Source organism: Triticum aestivum, chromosome 5D (assembly GCF_018294505.1).
Source record: "Triticum aestivum cultivar Chinese Spring chromosome 5D, IWGSC CS RefSeq v2.1, whole genome shotgun sequence".
Lineage (NCBI taxonomy): Eukaryota > Viridiplantae > Streptophyta > Magnoliopsida > Poales > Poaceae > Triticum > Triticum aestivum.
In genome coordinates this window covers 80,582,676-80,606,593 of record NC_057808.1, presented here as the reverse complement: position 1 = coordinate 80,606,593, position 23,918 = coordinate 80,582,676, and positions in this window count along the sequence as shown.

Sequence of the window (23,918 nt, the reverse complement as noted above, 5' to 3'; positions counted from 1 at the left end):
TGAAATGGCTAGAAAACCAATTTAATGTATAAAATGTCCAAACGAACCCTGAATAATTCCAATTCTTTTACGACACACATATAGTTGCATGTTCACTGCAGATAAAAGTTCTAGCAATTCAAACACCGTCCATTGCCACTGTGACCCCATTATGTAATTCAAATCAAGATGAAAAATCATGTAGATCCCACATAGTTTATTATCACCAACCGTGTGAGATGTAGTACAAAATATCCTGGAGCACCATGTGATGACACTTTGCGCGCCAGTTTTTTCGCTGAAGCGATTCAAAAATTTCGGCTTCCGCGGAAATATCTACCTCCCCGCCCCTCACCAAAAGCCACATTTCCCCTGTTTCCGCCTTCCTTTCCAAGTTGAAACCATCACTCCTTGCTTGCAGCGCCGCCTCCTCGCTAGCAACCCTCCTTCACACTGCTCAGCCTCGCCTATCCAGGCAGGTAATCCACACCCGACCCCCATCCTCCTCCTCCTTCCACATCCCACATGCCCCGACCACCGACGCGACACCTTCCACCCAAATCACCAACCCCCCCACCAAATAAGCGCCGCCCTAAGCCATGGTGCATGCGGTATAGCCAGGATCTAAAGGAGCATTTGGCAGCGGAGAAGCAAATCGTGGCCGCGCGCGCGAATGAGGTCGCGATGGCTGCCATTCGTGCTGACCCCTAGATCTTGGAGGAGCACCTTGCCGCCGAGGCCACCGTCGATGCCGCACGCGCTGACGCCGCGACGCGGTTGTATGCTTTAAACGACAGTCCGTGGCATTTTCTCGAGGCCACCCTCGGTGCCTTCGACGAAGACTACGAGGTGTTTTCTCAGCATGCACGTGCTTACCTCATCTCGAGAGCCAGCAGGTTGGTGCCCGGAGCGGCTTAGGCAACTCACCACTACGACGAGGGCACCCACAACGCGGAGGCCTCGCCCTCTTCCATGTCCAAGGAGCCAATCATCATCGATATCTTCGACAATGAGGAGTAGCTTGTCTTATTAGCTCACTATAAGGAGCCATGTTCAGTTTGCTGGCTACTGCCTTTCGTTATCAAATTCTAGTGAATTGTGCTATCTACTTTTACCATGCAATCTGTTGCTCTAGTGTATGTGTTCTATATGTCATGCAATGTGGTGCTCACTTATTAACTGTTGGTTAATTAGTTGTCATGTTCAGTAACTGTTTGGTTCAGTTATGCAAATGTGATGCTCAATTCTTCAGGGTGCAATTTTGTATTGTCTTCCATGTGAGAAATAAATCGAATTTTTCTTTACAAAATACATGAGAAACAAATACAATTGCTATATTTCCAAGTTGTCAAGCATGCTTGGTTTGGTTAACTGTCTGATCTTCTAGTATGGTATACATTGTGCAATGTGGTGCTCAGTTAACGTTTGGTTCATTTGTTGTGGTGTTTAGTTAACTGTTTGGTTCAATTATGCAATGCGATGTTCAATTTTTGTGGGTGCATTCTGTTATTGTATACCATGTGAGAAATAAATCGAATTTGGCTGTACTAAATACATGAGAAACAAATACAATTGCTATATTTCCAAGTTGTTAAGCATGCTTGGTTTGGTTAACTGTCTGATCTTCTATTAGGAGTATGTTATATTGTGCAATGAGGTGCTCAGTTAACGTTTGGTTCATTTGTTGTGGTGTTTAGTTAACTGCTTGGTTCAATTCTGCAATGTGATTTCAATTCTTGTGGGTGCATTCTGTTATTGTATACCATGTGAGAAATAAATTGAATTTGGCTGTACTAAATACATGAGAAACAAATACAATTGCCATATTTCTGAGTTGTTAAGCATGCTTGGTTTGGTTAACTGTCTGATCTTCTATTAGGAGTATGTTATATTGTGCAATGTGGTGCTCAGTTAACGTTTGGTTCATTTGTTGTGGTGTTTAGTTAAATGCTTGGTTCAATTTTGCAATGCGATGTTCAATTGTTGTGGGTGCATTCTGTTATTGTATACCATGTGAGAAATAAATCGAATTTGGCTGTAATAAATACATGAGAAACAAATACAATTGCTATATTTCCGAGTTGTGAAGCATGCTTGGTTTGGTTAACTGTGTGATCTTCTATTAGGAGTATGTTATATTTTGCAACGTGGTGCTCAGTTAATGTTTGGTTCATTTGTTGCGGTGTTTAGTTAACTGCTTGGTTCAATTCTGCAATGCGATGTCCAGTTGTTGTGGGTAGAATTTTGTATTGTTGTGCATGTGAGGAATAAATCAAATTTTGCTACACTTAATACATGAGAAACATATACAAGTGCTATATTTCCTAGTTCTTAATCATGCTTGGTTTGGATAAATGGGTTTTCCATGTGGCTTGAATTAATCTGATGAATCTGCAATGTGCTTATTTTTCATCAACATATTTTACTGATAGCATGCGAACCCTTACTTAACCCGATGACTAACTACCTTATATGTGTTGCAGGGAAACAATGGGAAGCACTGAGGTTTACAATCAAGGTTAGCACGTGCATGGTTCGTTGTCTAATAGCACATTATTGTTCAATTGCAGGAACCATTCTAATATTTAGGTTTTTAACAATTTGGTCTTGCACATGTAGGTCCTACTGTCAGAGGTTTTGACTCACCGTTCGACCCTTTTTGCATATGGGGAAATGAGTTGCCCATGAATATCAATCAAGTCAAGAAACTCAGAAAGATTGTTAGGATAAAGAAATTAGCGACAAAAAACAACAAGATCTTTAGCTCCACAATGCAGAAGACATCAGTTAACTACAAGATGGTACACTATTATACCTTGCCTTTTTTTATTCCTTTTCCCCATTTCCAATATAGAGAAGATATTTATGCACACCCTTGTTTTCAGGCCTTTCCAAAGCAGTTCACTGATGATTACCTCTCAAACCACATCTATGGTCAGGAGGCGAGGAAGGTTTTCATACAACACCCACGGTTCAATACTGAAGTGTTCCTGAAGAGGACGAATGATGGACGATCAATCATCGACAGGCACTAGCCAAAAGTTGCAAAGACCTTCAACATGAATGAAGGCTCAATATTCGCCTTCCGCTTTAGCAGTTTTCCAGATGAGATGCATCTTTCTATGTACCGTCTATGATGCTAATTTCGAAAGGTTCTAGATGTTGCATGTGAAACTTGATGCTGATGCAGTTGTGTAATGGGGTAGCTGAGTGCTGAAGCTATATCATGTTGTACTCTGATGTATTTCAATTATGAATCCTGCTTCATTAATATGGAAAAGAAATATATTATGTGCTTAATATGAATGTCAATTAGATTAATAAATGGATTATTAATAATAGGGCAATTAGCCCGCTAATTGGGTTTTCTATTGCAAATGGTTATTCAGAAAACACCGTGGGCGATGATCTCAGGCAACGCACATAGTTTCTAGGAATAAACCATGTTGGATCAATGAACAATCACACACGGCATTCTCTTGAAAACTGTTTGCATTAGGCCACCTTGCGCAAACGTTTACCACATAAAAACTGTGTGTGATGGACAGCCTTTGCGACATAGTTTCTTCTATGCACCGTGTGTGATGCATTCAATAATGCAAACAATAAAATTGTTAATATCTTGTGCAATGGCAATGCTATCACAAACGATTTAACAGGGAAAATTGTGTGTGCTATACCTGCAAAGGGAAACATTTTCCTTGGAGCGACTGTGTGGGATGTTCATACGAATGGAAACGTTTAGCGGGGACTGACTCTGTGGGATGTACTTACGACTGGAAACGATTTCACATGTATAATTGTATTTTTTAGCATTACTGTATGTATAACCGTATTTGAGCACTCGCCGGTCGCACACGACCTTATTTTGCCGAGCGTGTATGCCAGGAGGGCATATCCTCGACGGTTTCTGGGTCGTGTGGGAAGGACCCCCCTATCGCCCACACTCACTTGGCGACGGTTCCAAATGCCGTCGTGGAAAGGGGTTAAAAACAGTTTGTATAGCACCTCGCTGTACCAGTGACTAGAGCAGGGATAATAGGTTCACCAAGTGTGAGGGCATCTCCAACGCCATATGACAGGGTCATGTACCCAGGGTATGTAACGTAAGGGAGCCTGATAACCCACAAATATAGGGGGACCGCAACGGTTTTTGAGGGTAGAGTATTCAACCCAAATTTATAGATTCAACACAAGGGGAGCCAATGAATATATACAAGTATTAGCAGCTGAGTTGTCAATTCAACCACACCTGGAGATTAATCTGCAACAATATGATCAGTAGCAAGGTAATATGATAGTTTTGATAGTAGTGGTAACTATAACGGTAACGGTAACAATGATAGTAATGATTTTGTAGCAAGCGTAACAGTAACAGTAGCAATAGTAACTTCGCAGAAACAATATGTAGAAAATTCGTAGGCATTGGATCGGTGAATTCATTGGATGATATTCATCATATAACAGTCATAACCTAGGGCCATACAAAATGAGCTCCAGTTCATAAATATAATGTAGGCATGTATTCCGTAAATTGTCATACGTGCTTATGGAAAGAACTTGCATGGCATCTTCTGTGCTACCCTCCCATGGCAGCGGGGTCCATATGGAAACTAAAGGATATCAAGGCCTCCTGTTAATAGAGAACCGGAACAAAGCATTAGCACATAGTGAATACATGAACTCCTCAAATCACGGTCATCACCGGAAAGTATCCCGACTATTGTCACTCCGGGGTTTACGAATCATAACACGTAATAGGTGACTATAACTTGCAAGATCGGATCTAGAACATAGATATAATGATGATAACATAAACGGTTCAGATCTGAAATCATGGCTCCCGGGCCCAAAGTGACAAGCATTAAGCATGGCAAAGTCATACCAACATCAATCTCAGAACATAATGGATACTAGGGATCAAGCCCTAACAAAACTAACTCGATTACATGATGAATCTCATCCAACTCCTCACCGACCAGCGAGCCTACGAGGGAATTAATCACTCCCAGTGGGGAGCATCATGGAATTGGCGATGGAGAAGGGTTGGTGATTACCAAGATCAAATATCCCCCTCTCCGGAGCCCCAAACTGACTCCAGATCTGGCCTCCCGATGAAGAACAGGAAGTGGCGGCCGCTCCGTCTCGTGAAACACGATATTCTTTCTCCCTGATTTTTCTCTCCGAAAATAGGATTTTATAGAGTTGGAATCAGGGTCTGCGGGGCCACCAGCTGGGCACAACCCACCTGGGCGCGCCAGGAGGGGGGCGCCTGGGTGGGTTGTGCTCACCCAGGGGCCCCCTCCGGTGGTTCTTGCATCCAGTAATTTTTAAATATTCTGAAATAATTCTCCAAAAAGTTTCGTTCCAATCCGAGAACTTTTATTTCTGCACAAATACAACACCATGGTAGTTCTGCTGAAAACAGCGTCAGTCCGGGTTAGTCCCATTCAAATCATGCAAATTAGAGTCCAAAACAAGAGGAAAAGCATTCGGAAAATTAGATACGACAGAGACGTATCAACTCCCCCAAGCTTAAACCTTTGCTTGTCCTCAAGAAATTCAGTTGATAAATTGAAAGTGAAAAATATAAAAAATTACGAACTCTTTTGCTCTTGTTTACATAAATAAGCTTAAGTAGCACCCAGGTTTTCAGCAAAGATCGTGACTAACCTTGTCAACAATAACTCTTAAAAATTATATTAACTCATATCAACGGCATAATCAACTAGCGAGCAATAATAAGATATCTCAAATGATAACACTTTGTCAAAACAACCATGATATAATATGAAAATAATGGTATCTCGCTAGCCCTTTCTGAGACCGCAAAACATAAATGCAGAGCACCTCCAAAGTTCAAGCAGCGACTAAACATTGTAATTCATGGTAGAAAAGATCCAGCCATGATGCACCCAACATTAGCTATACACAATGCATGAGGATGACAATAGTGCTCTCGGATCTGGCGCTTATTTGAGAAGATGATGACACAACATAAAAGTAAATAGACAATCCCTTCGTAGAGGGAAGCAGTGATTTAGGGCGGTGCCAGAGCTCAGAATTTAAAACAGAGATAAATGAAATTTTGAGAAATGCACCCTTCCTGTTTACTTCGAGACCATTAGTTATCGGTATCTTCCATGCTAAACACATTAGTGGCGGTTCCCAAGCGATAAAAGTAAAGGTTTACTCCCGCTGCACTAACAAACACACTCCACGGCTAGCCGAATCCACGGGTATCGTCCATACCAACAACAATCCTGGGGGAGTTTTGTTTAACTATTTGCAGTTTTGGATTCAGGACTGGGAATCCCTGTTACCGCCCCTCTCGTTCAAGGACGAGTGAATAAACACTCATCATGAGAATAACCCGCTTAGCATGGAAGATACTGTTGCGGAACGTAGCATGCAATTTCAAAACATTTCCTACGATCACGCAAGATCTATCTAGGAGATGCATAGCAACGAGAGGGGGAGAGTGTGTCCACGTACCCTCGTAGACCAAAAGCGGAAGCGTTTAGTTAACGCGGTTGATGTAGTCGAACGTCTTCACGATCCAACCGATCCAAGTACCGAACGTACGGCACCTCCGTGTTCTGCACACGTTTAGCTCGATGACGTCCCTCGAGCTCTTGATCCAATAGAGGGTTGAGGGAGAGTTCTGCTACCTCATGAGCACAGTGTTGGTTTTCCCTTGAAGAGGAAAGGGTGATGCAGCAAAGTAGCGTAAGTATTTCCCTCAGTTTTTGAGAACCAAGGTATCAATCCAGTAGGAGACTACACGCAAGTCGCCTCGTACCTACACAAACAAATAAGAACCTTGCAACCAACGCGATAAAGGGGTTGTCAATCCCTTCACGGTCACTTGCAAAGTGAGATCTGATAAAGATAATAAGATAAATATTTTTTAGTATTTTTTATAATATAGATTGAAAGTAAAGATTGCAAAATAAAATAGATTAGAAACTTATATGATGGAAAATAGACCCGGGGGCCATAGGTTTCACTAGTGGCTTCTCTCAAGATAGCATAAGTATTACGGTGGGTGATCAAATTACTGTTGAGCAGTTGATAGAAAAGTGCCCAGTTATTAGAATATCTACGCATGCTCATTGATACGTCTCCAATGTATCTATAATTTTTGATTGTTCCATGATATTATATTATCCTTCTAGGATGTTTTATATGCATTTATATGCTATTTTATATGATTTTTGGGACTAACCTATTAACCCAGAGCCCAGTGCCAGCTTCTGTTTTTTCCTTGTTTTTGAGTTTCGCAGACAAGGAAAACCAAACGGAGCCCAAACGGAATGAAACCTTCGGGAGAGTTATTTTTGGAACAGAAGCAATCTAGGAGACTTGGAGTAGACGTCGGGGAAGCTTCGAGGAAGCCACGAGGCAGGGAGGCGCGCCCTACCCCCTGGGCGCGCCCCCCACCCTCATGGGCCCCTCGTGGATCCCCTGACCGACTTATTTCGCCTATATATATCCATATACCCTAAAAACATCGAGGAGCAGAATAGATCGGGAATTCCGCCGCCGCAAGCCTCTGTAGCCACCAGAAACCAATTGGGACCCTGTTCTGGCACTCTGCCGGAAGGGGGAACCCTCACCGGTGGCCATCTTCATCATCCCGGCGCTCTCCATGACGAGGAGGGAGTAGTTCACCCTCGGGGCTGAGGGTATGTACCAGTAGCTATGTGTTTGATCTCTCTCTCTCTCGTGTTCTTGAGATGGTACGATCTTGATGTACCGTGAGCTTTGCTATTAAATTTGGATCTTATGATGTTTCTCCCCCCTCTACTCTCTTGTAATGGATTGAGTTTTCCCTTTGAAGTTATCTTATTGGATTGAGTCTTTAAGGATTTGAGAACACTTGATGTATGTCTTGCATGTGCTTATCTGTGGTGACAATGGGATATCACGTGATCCACTTGATGTATGTTTTGGTGGTCAACTTGCGGGTTCCGCTCGTGAACTTATGCATAGGGGTTGGCACACGTTTTCGTCTTGACTCTCCGGTAGAAACTTTGGGGCACTCTTTGAAGTTCTATGTGTTGGTTGAATAGATGAATCTGAGATTGTTTGATGCATATCATATAATCATACCCACGGATAATTGAGGTGACATTGGAGTATCTAGGTGACATTAGGGTTTTGATTGATTTGTGTCTTAAGGTGTTATTCTAGTACGAACTCTATGATAGATCGATCCGAAAGAATAACTTTGAGGTAGTTTCGTACCCTACAATAATCTCTTCGTTTGTTCTCCGCTATTAGTGACATTGGAGTGACTCTTTGTTGCATGTTAAGGGATTGTTATATGATCCAATTATGTTATTATTGTTGAGAGAACTTGCACTAGTGAAAGTATGAACCCTAGGCCTTGTTTCCTAGCATTGCAATACCGTTTACACTCACTTTTATCGCTTGTTACCTTGCTGTTTTTATATTTTCAGATTACAAAAACCTATATCTACCATCCATATTGCACTTGTATCACCATCTCTTCGTCGAACTAGTGCACCTATACAATTTACCATTGTATTGGGTGTGTTGGGGACACAAGAGACTCTTTGTTATTTGGTTGCAGGGTTGTTTGAGAGAGACCATCTTCATCCTATGCCTCCCACGGATTGATAAACCTTAGGTCATCCACTTGAGGGAAACTTGCTACTGTCCTACAAACCTCTGCACTTGGAGGCCCAACAACGTCTACAAGAAGAAGGTTGCGTAGTAGACATCAAGCAGTTTCTGGCGCCGTTGCGGGGAGGTGAGTGCTTGACGGTATATCTTTAGATCTTGCAATCGAATCTTTTAGTTTCTTGTTTTATCACTAGTTTAGTCTATAAAAGAAAACTACAAAAAATGGAATTAAGGGTGCCTCATATGCTTCATCTTTTTAATATCTTTCATGAAAATAAGGATTCCGATAATTGTGCTCAATTGCTAGAGGAAGAATGCATTAGGATGTTTGGCACTAAATATGTGAATGATGAGCATGATTGCAATTGTTAGTATGAGTTCTTTGAATATCCATAGTACTAATGATGATTGCACTAGTCATGGTGAAAATGTCTCTTATAAGCATGTCAACTTTTGTGGAATACATAGAGCTTGCAAGTACACACCAAATAGGGAAGATGGGTTTTGCAAGAGGCATAAGTATTTGGAAACTAAATGGTTGCAAGAAAGGCTAGATGTTTGTGCTGAGAATTTAAACTTTCTTTGTCGTCCTTGTGAACTTTGCAATGAACGTGATCATTTCAATACCCAATGCAAATTGTTTCATGATCGTATCGTGTCCAAAAATTGCGATGACTTGATTTTCCTTGCACATCACAATGAACTTAGTTTGCTTTTGGGTTATGAAGAAATGAAACGTATAACTAAGGATCTTCCAGAATTTGTCCTTGATAAAGTTCTTGATTTTGATCTAGAAGAAATTTTTATGTATTGTGAGGTGAATTGCATTGAAAATCCTTATATTGCCAATTACATAGAGACAAGAAAACAAATAGAAGATGAAGAGAATACTAACGAAAGGGAAGAGACTTCCCAATATCCTCCTATTATTTCTTATGATGAATCAGGTAACGAGGAGGAGCCTTCTATTCAACCAATCTCATCAATAAGGAGCTCAAAAAAGAGGGTTAAACCCACACATGATGTGAAGAAGAAAAAGAAAAGACGGAGAAGAAAAGGTGAAAAGGTATCCCTCCCTAATGATGTTGCTCCTATTACTCATTGTGATGATGATAATTGCTATACTATTGGTGCTATCCATGTTGTTAATGATGAGAGTGATTATGCTTATGATATGAAAAGGCCCAAGCTTGGGGATGCTATGTTTGATGAGAATGACAAGTTTGAGAATATATTTGCTGAAATTAATGTTTGTCCCAAGCTTGGGGATGCTATGTTTAATGAAGATGATGTTATTAGCCTCCCAAGTTTTGATATGCAAATTTGTTATGATAGCATGCCTCCTACTTATGATGATTATATTGATGAAAGTGGGTTTGGAAGAGTGTCAACTTTAGGAAGTAATGATCCCACTATTTTGGAGGGTGTTTAATCTTATTGTGATAATTATGAAAGTGGATTTGGAGAGGTCATGACTTTATTTAGTAATGATTCCACTATCTTGGAAGAGGTTTCAATTGATTATGATGAGAACAAAGTTGCTACTTACGATGATTATTGTGATGATACTTATGCTATAAAAGGTAGTGATGATTATATTTATAAAACTTGTCATGATTATGAGTACCTTTTTTCTGAACATTACTCTTTTAATGTGGAAACAATTTATAGTATTCGAGTCTTTTATGATACTCCCACTATTCCGAAAGAGAAGAATTTTGCTTATGTGGAGAGTAATAAAATCACTATGTTCGTAGATCATGAAAAGAATGTTTTATGTGATGGTTATATTGTTGAATTCATCCATGATGCTACTGAAAATCATTATGAGGGAGGAACATATGCTTGTAGGAATTGAAATAATATCAAGTTTCCTCTCTATGTGCTTAAAGTTTTGAAGTTATGCTTGTTTTGCCTTCCTATGCTAGTTGATTATTGTTCCCATAAGTTGTTTGCTCACAAAATCCCTATGCATAGGAAGTGAGTTAGGCTTAAATGTGTTAGTCATATTCTTCATGATGCTCTCTTTATGTTTCAATTCTTATCCTTTATGTGAGCATCATTGAAATCATCATGCCTAGCTAGGGGCGTTAAACGTTAGCGCTTGTTGGGAGTCAACCCAATTTTTATTTTTGTTCTTTGCATTTAGCTTCTGTTTAGTAATAAATAATTCATCTAGCTTCTTTTTAGATGTCTTTATATGTTTTAGTTAGTGTTTGTGCCAAGTAGAACCTTTGGGAAGATTTGGGTGAAGTCTTTGCGATCTTGCTGTAAAAACCAGAAACTTTAGCGCTCACGAGATTAGCTGCCATTTTTTACTGGAGAGTTAATTTAGGTTGATTATTTTTGAAGATGATTAACAGAAAAATTCCTCAGGTCCACCAATTTATTTCAGATTTTTTGGAGTTACAGAAGTATTCTAATGATACAGATTACTACAGACTGTTCTGTTTTTGACAGATTCTGTTTTCTATGTGTTGTTTGCTTATTTTGATGAATCTATGAGTAGTATCGGAGGGTATGAACCATAGAGTAGTTGTAATAAAGTAGATATTACACCAATATGAATTTATAATGAGTTAACACCAGTACCTAAGTGGTGATTTATTTTCTTATACTAACGGAGCTTACGAGTTTTTTGTTGAGTTTTGTGTTGTGAAGTTTTCAAGTTTTGGGTAAAGATTCGATGGACTATGGAATAAGGAGTGGCCAGAGATTCGATCGTCGGTATCATCATACCTAGTTCAATCTCGTTACCGGCAAGTCTCTTTACTTGCTTCGTAATGCATCATCCCACAACTAACTCATTAGTCACATTGCTTGCAAGGCTTATAGTGATGTGCATTACCGAGCGGGCCCAGAGATACCTCTCCGATACACGGAGTGACAAATCCTAATCTCGATCTATGCCAACCCAACAAACACCTTCGGAGACACCTGTAGAGCATCTTTATAATCACCCAGTTACGTTGTGACGTTTCATAGCACACAAGGTGTTCCTCCGGTATTCGGGAGTTGCATAATCTCATAGTCAGAGGAACATGTATAAGTCATGAAGAAAGCAATAGCAATAAAACTAAACGATAATTATGCTAAGCTAACGGATGGGTCTTGTCCATCACATCATTCTCTAATGATGTGATCCCGTTCATCAAATGACAACACATGTCTATGGTTAGGAAACTTAACCATCTTTGATTAACGAGCTAGTCAAGTAGAGGCATACTAGGGACACTCTGTTTGTCTATGTATTCATACATGTACTAAGTTTCCGGTTAATACAATTCTAGCATGAATAATAAACATTTATCATGATATAAGGAAATACAAATAACAACTTCACTATTGCCTCTAGGGCATATTTCCTTCAGATACTGACTACCTCCTGTCACTCTATGAACAATCCAGGCACACAAAAACAGATGTTTATTTGATGTTTTTAGAGGTGGCACATGCAAATTTACTTGGGATGGCAGGGTAATACCGCATATAGGTAGATATATGCTGGAATCATCTCGAATAACTTGGGTTTCAAGATTTTGATGCACAAGCAGTATTCCCGCTTGGTACACGGTAAGGCTAGCAAATAGGCTGAGAAGCGGCCAGCTAGAGAGCGAAAACGGTCATGCACATGCATTATGCATAAGTAACATTGGATACTAGCATGAGTAGGATATGAACACCATGAACATAAATATTATTGAGGCTATGTTGGTTTTGATTCAACTACATGCATGAACATGTGCCAAGTCAAGCCACTCGAACATTCGGAGGAGGATACCATATCATCATACTACATCACAATCATTTTAACGCAATGTTGACGTCCAAGATAAATCATTATCCACTCCTAGCTACTTAAGCATGGCATGAGAAACTATAATCTCTAATGTCATTGCAAACATGTTTAATCATAATAGGTTGAATCATGGATACTAGGTTAAACATATTTACAAAAATAGAACAAGTTGAGTTCATACCCGTTTCTCTCCGCCACAGCTAGTTCATCAAATATCGTCATTATTGCCTTTCACTTGCACGATCGAATGATGTGAAAATAATAATAGTGCAAGAGTGCCGTGCAATAAGCTAGAATTTGCAAACAGTTTTATTCAAAAGGGGAAGACAAGGTAATATGGACCTTTCGTTAGATCAATAACAATGCATGTGAGAGCCACTCAACATTTTCATCATGGTCTTCTCTTCGGTATGACTCAATAAAAAGAAAAGAATTTCAGAGAAAACACACTGAAATATTTTTGGAGTTCTCTAGTTTTCTTGAAGGAAGCAAATTATAGAAAGAAAAACAAACACGATAAAAAACTATTTACATGGGAGAGCTCCCAACGAGAAAAAGAAGAATCAAGAAATCTTTTTGGGTTTTCTTTTTAATACTACAACTAACTACACTAGAAAGAAAAACCGAAAAGAAGCAAGCAGCATTTTTGGGGTTTTCTCAAAGTTTTTCAAACACACAAGAAGAAAGCGAGAAAAATAAATCTAGCATGGATAGTACAATGAAAAAGTGTGGACACCGACAAATGGAATGAAATGTGTAAACATGAAGGAAATGTTTGTGGGCATATGTACTCCCTCAAGCTTAGGCTTTTGGCCTAACTCGGTAATCACCACTCGAAGTAGCCATCAGGTCCCACGTTGAAGTGTTGGGGAGCGGGCACCTGGGCATCCCACTCCTGAGGCTCCTCCTCTGCTACCGCCTGGGCATTCCGGTAGGCAATGATGTCATCTAGCATGATCCTATATCCGCCGCTAGCAATAGAATCAAACAAAGTAGGTGCAGGCAACAGAATAATATCATGGGTATCCTCACTAAAAACAAGGTTGTAGGGAATAGAAATGTCAGTGTTCTCACCATCAATAAAGTGATTATCTGCCATAGCCTGGCGATCTAGGTAAACCTTGGGCAAACGATAATCATGCTGGCATATCTGAACGGTTAAAGTGACTCAATAAGCGAGTCGCATAAATACCGCCATGAATTTTACCCTTGGATCGGTTAAGGTGCATGCGGCGTGCAATGATAGCCCCTAGGCTATAGGTGTTGTCATCGTATAGTGCATGACATAAGATGGCGAAGTTCGAAGCACAGACTGCACCGACCTTCTCCCTAGCAATTAAGCACTTAGCAATGAATAGAGCAAAATAATGCACAGAAGGAAACTGCAAGCTAGTGGCGATGACACTCGACATGTCGGAGTAAATGGCCACGGGTAGCCAAACCGACTGCCCCTGGCTCTTCAAAAATTATCAGGCCATTTGAGCCTTCAAGTATTCAAAGCATTGGGCCGCCTTCCCCGTCGGCTACCTCTGAAGCCGACTCTCAGTAGGCGACCCAGCCTCAGCGACCTCCCCCCAAGATAGCCACGGGATGGCCGACTCCAGGAAGCCGGCCATGAAGAACGCCGACTCCCCAGAGCCGGCCACGAAGAGCGCCGACTCCAAGAAGCCGGCCAAGACCGCACCCACCAAAACTACACCCACATAACGGTGACAAGACGGGGTGTGGCCACAGTGCAGCCCACTACCCCCGAAGCCAGAGGCAAGCATGGCCACAGGACGCCGTACGGGACGGCCATCTCCCATCCGGCTCGGCACTGTAGCCATGCTGGCCTCAACGTCACCCACGACAGACGCCAGTACGGCCCATGGGCGGCGGGCCCCTTTAGCCAGAGAGAGGCGCGAAGGCGGCCCGGCCTCCCCCAGTCGGCCAAGGGCGTAGCCGGCCCCTAGAAGCCGGCTACCCCCTCCCTCGAAGCATGTGCCACATTAAGGAGACAAGACTAGGTAAAGCTACAGTGAGAGCCCTCGAGGCGGCACACTGTAGCCACGCTTACCTCGACGAAGCCCTCGTCATCAGGGATGAGGCTACAGTAAGCAGCCGCCGACAAGACCCCTAGGCAGTGGGGCCGGCCTGTCGACCGAGAGGCCGGCAGCCGGTGGGACCCACCAGTCGGCGGGCCCCAACGGCCGGCGGAGAAGCCGGCGAGCGCAGACACTGACGACTGGGACCCGCGCCCAGCCGGATTACAATTGTACCCCGGGGGGTAGGCCTATATAAACCCCCCGGGGCACCCATGCAAAGGGTTGGCTTCTTAGAGTCGCACACACACCATAGAGAGAGGGAAGCAAGAGCTAGCCTTGCTCTTCTTCTCCCTTGAACCCGACAGCTCAAGGAGCATTTGTAGCTACTCATTCTGATTTAGTGATCATGCGGAGACCCCGCAGAGCAGGACTAGGGGTGTTATCTCCTCGGAGAGCCCCGAACCTGGGTAAGATTCGCCGGCGTGCATGCCTTCGCCTCATCCCGTTTCCAGGCACCGGCGACGTCTTACTGGCACCCACCATGATAAGCCACCCGTTGGCATATGTCGCACCTACCACCCGACATTTGGCACCCACCGTGGGGCCAGGTGCACCGTCGTCCGGAGACCTGTTCTGGACGGGAACCCTCTTCCTCCCCCGCGAGTGCAGCCAGCCTGCTGCGCCCGATGGCATTTGCCTCGACGCGCTGCAAGGCGTTGACCATGCCTGCGCGGCGAGCTGCCTCGCCAATCTGCTCGGCGAGACTCGCATCTCCGACGAGCCCACGTCCGACGCGGGCACGGACTACCCCGAGAGCCGCCTCGTCAGCCTCCTCGACCAGCTTCACGTCTCCAGCGAGCCTGCTGTAGACTTGGAGTCGGTCGGCTCCACCGACCCGATGCTTGTCGACTCCGACATGGCATCGCTCGACGCCTACCCCTCCGACGTGGTGGTCTTCGACGATCCTCTCCCTCGAGCTGACAGTGGCAGCAGCGCTGTCACCGAAGTGTTGGTCATCAGCCACGTCGCCGACTCGGGCGAGAACGCCCACGACGCCCTGCAAGCGGCGATGCGAGACCTATCCGTCCCCATCCCGGCCGACGCCGACGCCGAGACCCTGGAGGCACGCCGCCTCGCCCTCGTCGCGGAAGGCCAGAAGATAGCCTCCATGAGACGCCTCACCGAGGCCCACCGGCGCGAAGTCGACCGCGCCGCCTTCGGTACGCCGCCGCCTAGCGGGCCAAGCCGAGCCGGCTTTGTCCAGAAGCGCGGCGCGGCTACTGCCAGCATGCTGGGGGCAGATCGCCCCGTCTACGCCACCCCGCTCGAGAATCTGCGAGCCGCTCAGGCGGCCGCTGAGGAGCTAAATGGGCTGGGAGCCGACGAGCTCCCCTACATGACGAGGCGGATCCAGCAGCTGATCGACGCGGCTGCAGAACGGCATGAAGCCGGCGCCCGCGCAGGGAGCACGCCGCGACGTCCCGCTCACCGACTGCGAGCGGCGCCCGCCAGAGGAAAGACAAGGAGCCGGCTGCCAGCCGCAGCCGGACTCGTATCACCATCGAGCGCGACGCGGAAGGCCGCCCTCGAGCGGTGGAGCGCCAAGGAAACCCGCCTCCTCCCCCGCCTTGAAGAGAGAGACGTCTCACCCCACCGCCCGTCACGCACCCGACTCTTGGTGACCGACTAGGCCGTCGAGAAGGAGTCAGCGAGAACGACGCCCGCCACCGGATCGACCGCCTTGCTCGACCCCTGGCGCTAGAAGAAGAAGACGATGTCGGCCCGCCATGCTTTGGCCCCCGCATCCGCGACGAGCCCTTCCCCAAAGGGTTCTCGCTCCCCAGAGACACGCCCATGTACAACGGCTCTGTGAAGCCGGAAGATTGGCTCATCGACTACTCCACTGCTGTCAGCATAGCCAACGGCAATCGACGCGTGGCCGTGAAGTACGTCCCCCTCATGCTGCAAGGCACGGCGCGCACCTGGCTCAACAGCCTCAAGCCCTACAGCATCAACAGCTGGCTGGACTTCACAGAAGTCTTCGTTCGTAACTTCACCAGCACGTACAAGCGGCCTCCCAAGCCTCGCCAGCTCTCCCTGTGCGTCCAAGGGCCCAACGAGTCGACCCGCGACTACCTCACGCAGTGGGCCGAGCTCCGCAACTCCTGCGAGGGGGTGCACGAGGTTCAGGCCATTGAGTACTTCACCGCCAGGTGCCGAGAGGGCACCCTCCTCAAGCACCGACTCCTCTGCGACGAGCCAGCTACCCTCGACGAACTGCTGATCATCGCGGACAAGTACGCCACGGCCGACTCCTCGATGAAGACCGAGCTCCGAGTGGACGCCTCTGGGAAGGTGCTCGCTCCTGCTCCAAAGACGCCGGCTGGCGACTCCAATCGGCGCCCCTACCAGAACGACCACAAGCGCAAGGCCCCCATGCCGTCTTCCACCAGTGGGCAGGTGGCCACGGTTGAAGATGAGTAGCCCGAAGAGCGGCCCGCTCCCAAGAAGGGTGGCAGGCCGGCTTGGCAGCCGGCTTTCTCTTACGAGCAGACTCTCGACGCCCCCTGCAAGTTCCACAGCGGCGCGAAGCCGTCCAACCACACGAACCAAAAATGCCACTGGCTCACGCGAATCTCCAAGGGCGAAGGGCTGGTGCCGCCTCCGCCTCCCGGCCCGCCGCCTCCACCCCCCCAGCGGCCGGCGGCTCGGCCGGCCGTCGGAGCTATCCAAGATGAGTTCCCTGAAGAGCATGCCGCCTACGTCATCTTCACCAGCCAAGCCGAAGACAAGCGCAGTCGGCGCCGTCAGCATCAAGAGGTCAACGCAGTCGCCTCTAGCACCCCCGAGTTCATGCACTAGTCAGAGAAGCCAATCAATTGGAGCCAGGCCGACCACCCAGAGGTGATGCCATCCCCTGGCTCCTATGCACTAGTCTTGGATGTCACCCTCGCGACGGAGAGGCGAGCCGCCCGATTCTCCCGTGTCCTAATAGATGGCGGAAGCAGTATCAATATACTGTACCGCGATACCATGGAGAAGCTGAACATCAAGGCGAAGCAGCTTATGCCAAGCCGAACCGTGTTCCATGGTATCGTCCCCGGCTTGTCTTGCTCCCCAATCGGCAAGATTAAGATGGATGTTCTCTTCGAAGACAAAGATCATTTTCGCCGAGAGGCGATCTGGTTCGAGGTAGTGGATCTGGAGAGCCCCTACCATGCTTTGCTTGGTCGACCTGCTCTGGCCAAGTTCATGGCTGTGCCCCACTACGCCTACCTGAAGATGAAGATGCCAAGCTCGAAGGGGATCATCACGGTAGCCGGCGATTACAAGAAGTCCATCGAGTGTGCCATGGCCAGTAGCCGGCTGGCCGAGTCCCTCGTAGTGGCAGAAGAGAAGAAAATGCCGGAGCGGGTTGTGGCCATGGCCGGCAAGCAGCCGGCCCTGTCCCCTAATCCCAAAGATTGTGATGCGCAGGGCTCCTTCCAGCCGGCCAAGGAGACTAAGAAGATACCTCTGGACCCGGAGAATCCGGAGAGGTTTGCTGTCATCGGGGCAAACTTGGACAGTAAATAGGAAGGCGAGCTCGTCGACTTCCTCCGTGAGAATCGAGACATTTTTGCATGGTCCCCAAAGGACATGCCGGGTGTCCCGAAGGATTTCGCCGAGCACAAATTACACGTCCGGGCCGACGCGAAGCCGGTCAAACAACCCCTTCGCCGACTGTCAGAAGAGAAGAGAAGAATCGTAGGAGAAGAGATAGCCCGGCTCCTCGCCGCTGGCTTTATTATGGAAGTATTTTTTCCAGAGTGGCTTGCCAACCCAGTTCTGGTATTGAAGAAGAACAACAAGTGGTGCATGTGTATAGACTACACCAGCCTCAACAAGGCCTGCCCCAAGGATCCGTTTGCTTTGCCACGGATTGACCAAGTGATAGACTCCACAGCCGGATGCGAGCTGTTGAGTTTTTTGGATGCCTACTCAGGGTACCATCAGATCAAGTTGGACCCAGCAGACCGCCTGAAGACTGCCTTCATCACACCATTTGGAGCTTTCTGTTACCTGACTATGACATTCGGCTTAAGGAATGCCGGTGCCACTTTTCAGCGTTGCATGCAGAAATGCCTCCTCAAGCAACTCGGCAGAAATGCCCACGTCTATGTAGACGACATTGTGGTGAAGACGGAGAAGCGCGGCACCCTGCTGGAAGATCTCAAAGAAACATTCGTTAACTTGCGCCGATTCCAAATCAAGCTCAACCCCGAGAAATGCGTGTTCTGAGTGCCAGCCGGCCAGCTGCTAGGCTTCCTGGTCTCCGAACGCGGCATCGAGTGCAACCCTGTGAAGATCAAGGCCATCGAGAGGATGGAGATTCCCACCAAATTGCGAGATGTGCAGAAGTTCACCGGGTGCTTGGCCTCCCTAAACCGCTTTATCAGCCGGCTAGGAGAGAAGGCTCTCCCCCTGTACCGACTCATGAAGAAGTCCACTCACTTCGAGTGGAATGACCAAGCCGACCAAACATTCCATGAGCTGAAGAAGATGCTGACCACCCCACCTGTCCTGGCGGCACCAACTAAGAAGGAGCCCATGCTCCTCTACATTGCCGCGACTAGCCGAGTGGTCAGTACAGTTGTCGTGGTCCAGCGCCCGGAAGAAGGCCGAGCCCAGCTAGTCCAGAGGCCGGTGTATTATCTAAGCAAAGTGCTATCCAGCTCAAAGCAGAACTACCCGCACTACCAGAAGATGTGCTATGGCGTGTACTTCGCCGCCAAGAAGCTGAAGCCCTACTTTCAAGAGCATCCCATCACGGTCGTATGCACCGCCCCGCTCGCCGAGATCATAGGCAGCCGGGAAGAATCCGGCCGGGTGGCTAAATGGGCCATTGCGCTGGCGCCTTACACAATCTTCTACCAGCCCCGCACCGCCATCAAGTCCCAAGCATTGGCCGACTTCCTCGTCGACTGGGCCGAGACCCAGTACCTACCGCCGGCTCCCGACTCTACCCATTGGCGGATGCACTTTGACGGGTCCAAGATGCGCACCGGCTTGGGAGCCGGCATCGTCCTCACCTCTCCCAAAGGCGACAAACTCAGATATACGCTGCAAATCCACTTCGCCGCCTCCAACAATGTGGCCGAGTATGAGGCGCTCGTACATGGGCTCCGGCTAGCCAAAGAGCTCGGCATACGCCGGATCCTGTGTTACGGCGACTCAAACTTGGTGGTCCAGCAGTCGTCTGGCGACTGGGACGCCAAGGATGCAAACATGGCGAGCTATCGATTCCTCGTCCAGCAGATCAGTGGGTACTTCGAAGGGTGCGAGTTGCTTCACGTGCCAAGGGCCGACAACGACCAAGCAGATGCCCTGGCACGGATCGGCTCCACCCGACAGGCTATACCGACCGGCGTCTCCCTCCAGCGCCTCCTCAAGCCGTCCATCAAGCCGTCTCCAGGGTCGGACTCTATCTTCGTACCGCCTGTGCCAAACACAGCCGGATCCGACTGGAGGAACCCCGCAGGCGGCACGAGGACTTCAATAACTGACCCGGGGACTGCTGTAGTCGCACCCGGCCCGGGGACTTCAGAACCCGGCCTGGGGACTGCAGCGGTCGGCCCGGGGACTGCAGCAACGCAAGAAGCGGTGGCCGACTCCAATTCCACGCCTCCCGACTCACTCACCCAAGTCATGGTGGCCGCACTCACAGAAGAAGAAGTCATAGCTCCATCATGGGCCCAGCCCATCCTCAGATTCCTAGTCAGCAGAGAGCTGCCGGCTGATGAAATCTCAGCAAGACTAGTGCAACGACGAGCCGGAGCATATGCAATAATCAATAGAGAGCTTGTCAAGCGCAGCGTCACTAGAGTCTTCCAGCGCTGTGTCGAGCCAGAAAAAGGAGTGGCAATCCTCAAGGATATCCACCAAGGCGAATGCGGCCACCACGCAGCCTCAAGATCACTTGTGGCCAAAGCTTTTCGCCATGGTTTCTTTTGGCCGACTGCTTTGGAAGATGCCAAAGAGATAGTCAAGAGCTGCAGAGGATGCCAAGTCTTCAGTTCCAAGCAACACCTGCCGGCTTCTGCACTCAGGACCATTCCCCTCACCTGGCCCTTTGCCGTCTGGGGACTGGACATGGTGGGTCCTTTCAAGACAGCCCGCGGCGGCTTGACACATCTACTTGTCGCCATGGACAAGTTCACAAAGTGGATCAAAGCGAAGCCAATCAAGAAGCTGAACGGGCCGACTGCCATAACATTCATCACCGACATCACTACTCGGTATGGCGTACCGCACAGCATCATCACCGACAACGGCACAAACTTTGCCAAAGGAGCACTGGCACGTTTCTGCGCGACGCAGGGCATCCGACTGGACTTAGCGTCCGTTGCCCACCCGCAGTCAAACGGCCAGGTCGAGCGAGCAAATGGACTCATCCTCTCCGGCATCAAGCCCCGACTAGTTGTACCACTGGAGCGATCGGCCGGCTGCTGGCTCGATGAGCTGCCGGCTGTCCTCTGGAGTCTGCGTACCACCCCCAACAAGTCAACCGGTTTCACTCTGTTCTTCCTTGTATATGGTGCCGAGGCTGTCATCCCAACCGACATCGAGTTCGACTCGCCTCGGGTCACCATGTACACGGAGGCGGAGGCCAAGGAAGCAAGAGAAGATGGCGTCGACCTACTAGAAGAAGGCCGGCTGTTAGCACTCAGCCGGTCCGCCATCTACCAGCAAGGGTTGCGCCGCTACCACAACCGCAAGGTCAAGCCAAGATCCTTCCAAGAGGGCGACCTTGTGCTTCGGCTGATCCAGCGAACAGCCGGCCAGCACAAGCTCTCGGCCCCTTGGAAAGGCCCCTTCGTCATCAGCAAGGCACTAGGCAACGACTCCTACTACTTGATCGACGCGCAAAAACCAAGAGCACGCAAGAGAGATGACTCCGGCAAGGAGTCGGAGCGACCATGGAACGCGAACCTCCTGAGAAGATTTTATAGTTGAAAGCAGTATGTATCATGCTACCCTTTTGTATTAAGTATGAAACAACAGGCTCCCTGAGGAGCACTCGGGGACTGCCTTTATTTATCTATGAGTGACGAGTGTCATATCCATGAATGTATTATTACATTTGATTTCTTGTCTGGCACCGGGTTCGACTAGTCGGCCCGGGGACTGGCCGCCTTAAGCTATATTAAAAGTTCTACCTGAAGTCAGACAAGTAGTGTGCCGGCTCCTGAGTCCTCTCTTGTTGAAAGTCGCAGCTCGAAGAAGCGACTGTCCGACTAGCAAGAGCCAAGGCAGAAAGGATGTTCACACGAAAAACGGCTAAGGACTAATGAACTTATATAGCGAAAAGACGGCCTCCAACCACGCCTGCCGGCTGTCAGAACAGCCGGCTGGCCGGCTTCCTAAACACTTAGCTCTGATCCAACAACGCTAGAGTACTTGCCCTCCCAATTGGCCAAGCACTTCTCCAGCCACAGATTGCAGAGCAACTATCTGACTGGGGAGGCGGCAACCAAGGGAGGGCGGCAAAGGAAACAGCAGAAGGATGAAAAGCAAAGAACGAGGAAAAGCCAAACGCATGCATAGTCATATATACATATAAAGCCCCCAACAGGCCGGCAATCGACATGGTTCGAATACACCCCCAGTGGGTGGAATTGTGCAAACTTAACAGAATATTGTTCCAAAAGTGACAAGACAGGAAAACAAAAGATAGCAGACTAGACTAAGGCGCGGTGCGGGGGCCGGGTTGGTCGGTGGAGATGGCGTCGCCGGCTGAAGGAGTGGCCGGCTGGCGGGTCCCGGCTTGGTCACCACCGGTGGCAGGCGACGCACCCGCGCGTGACGTGGTGCTGGAGGCGCGGTCAGGCTGAGGCTGGCCGGCCGCTCCACCATCCGGCCCGGCGTCTTCACCCTCCTCCTCCTCCTCGTCGCTGGAGTCGATCTCCTCCGCCGAGTCTTCACCGTCTGCCGGGTTCAGCCCGAAGCACTCCTCCGGCTGGGCAACACCATTGTCATCTACCTCAGGGGCGAAGGCGCTGGTGTCGGTGTAGTCGGCGATCGTCGAAGCCCGCCGGATGATAGCCGGCCGTGCCGGCTCCAGCTCCGTGTCGGCCTGCTGCCGCCAGGTAGCCAGCTGGTCCAGACTCAGGCTGGGATACCAGGCCTTGACGAACTCCAGCGCCCGCCTGGCGCCGGACCGAGCCGCCGAAGCCTTCCAGGCTTCAAAGCGGCCGACTGCCACCTCCAGCCAGTCGGCAATCCGACTGGGGGTGCAGGGAACCACTTCGTCGGGCCAGAGGGCGGCCAGTACTTGTGCCCCGGCACGCTGAAGACGGCGGAGCAGTCGATGAGCCGGCTGGAGGCGGGCCTGGATTGCCAAGAGCTGCTCCTCCAGCGACCGACTAGCATTTGGCACAATCTCAGCGCCAGCCTGCCTCCGTGCCTCGCGGCGGGCCTCGATGATCTGGTTGGCGGCGGTAGAGTAGCCAGGGAAGTACTCTGCGCAAGAAAGAAAAAGAAAGAAGAGAAAACACCAAGTCAGAAAAATGAGCCAAAAGTGGCAGGCGGCAAGAAAGGGCGAAGAAGTAGGTGGCTTACCGTCAACCAGATCTTCGATCTGGCCATAGCCATTGATCAGAGTCTGCTTTGCTTCGGCCCAGCCAGCCGCCTCTATCTCATACTCGGCCTGGAGGGCGGCTTCGCTGTCCTGCACCGCCTTCAGAGCCGCCTTGTGGCTCTCTTCCTGGTCGGCCAACCTCTTGGCCAGGCGGTCACGTTCCTGCACCAAGGCGGCAAACTCGGCCTCCTTGGCACGAAGGGCAGCCTGAGAACCTCCCAGCTGCGCCCTCAGGCTGGCGTTGGCCGCTGCAAGGACGGCAGAAAAAGAAAAAGCAATAAGAGGATGTCGTCAAGGAAGATCCGACCCGACTGCTCAGCAGTCGGCCCGAATCTCGGGGACTACACCCAGTGGGTGCGCTGACGCGCCCCCACATGAGATAAAGGACAACGCACTTACCCCGACTCTCAGTTAGGTCGGCGGTTTTCTGGGTTAGCTCCCGAGCCTGGGAGTTGAAGGCAGCTGCGCGAAGATTGTGGTAGTCCTGCAAGACAGCCAGAAGAGCAAACTAAGAACAAGAATAGCAAAGCTAATCCACTAAGAAGTTCCAAGCCGCCTGCTCAGCAGCCGACTCGGAACTCGGGGACTACACCCAGTGGGTGCGCTGACGCGCCCCCACGGAAGAAACCAAGATCAAGAAGAAGCAGGATAAGAAGACTAACCCGGATGGCCGCCCGCGTCGCAAGGAATTCGTCGGTGTATCGCCTCAGCGCTGTAGCCTGGGCCTGGAGCCGGGTCCGGACATCCTGCGCGGCCACGTTCATCACGGCCGTCCCTCCGCCCAGCGTCCACCCCGAGGTGGCGCTGGCCACCTCCACATCCTGGGCCGACGAGCTGGAGCCCG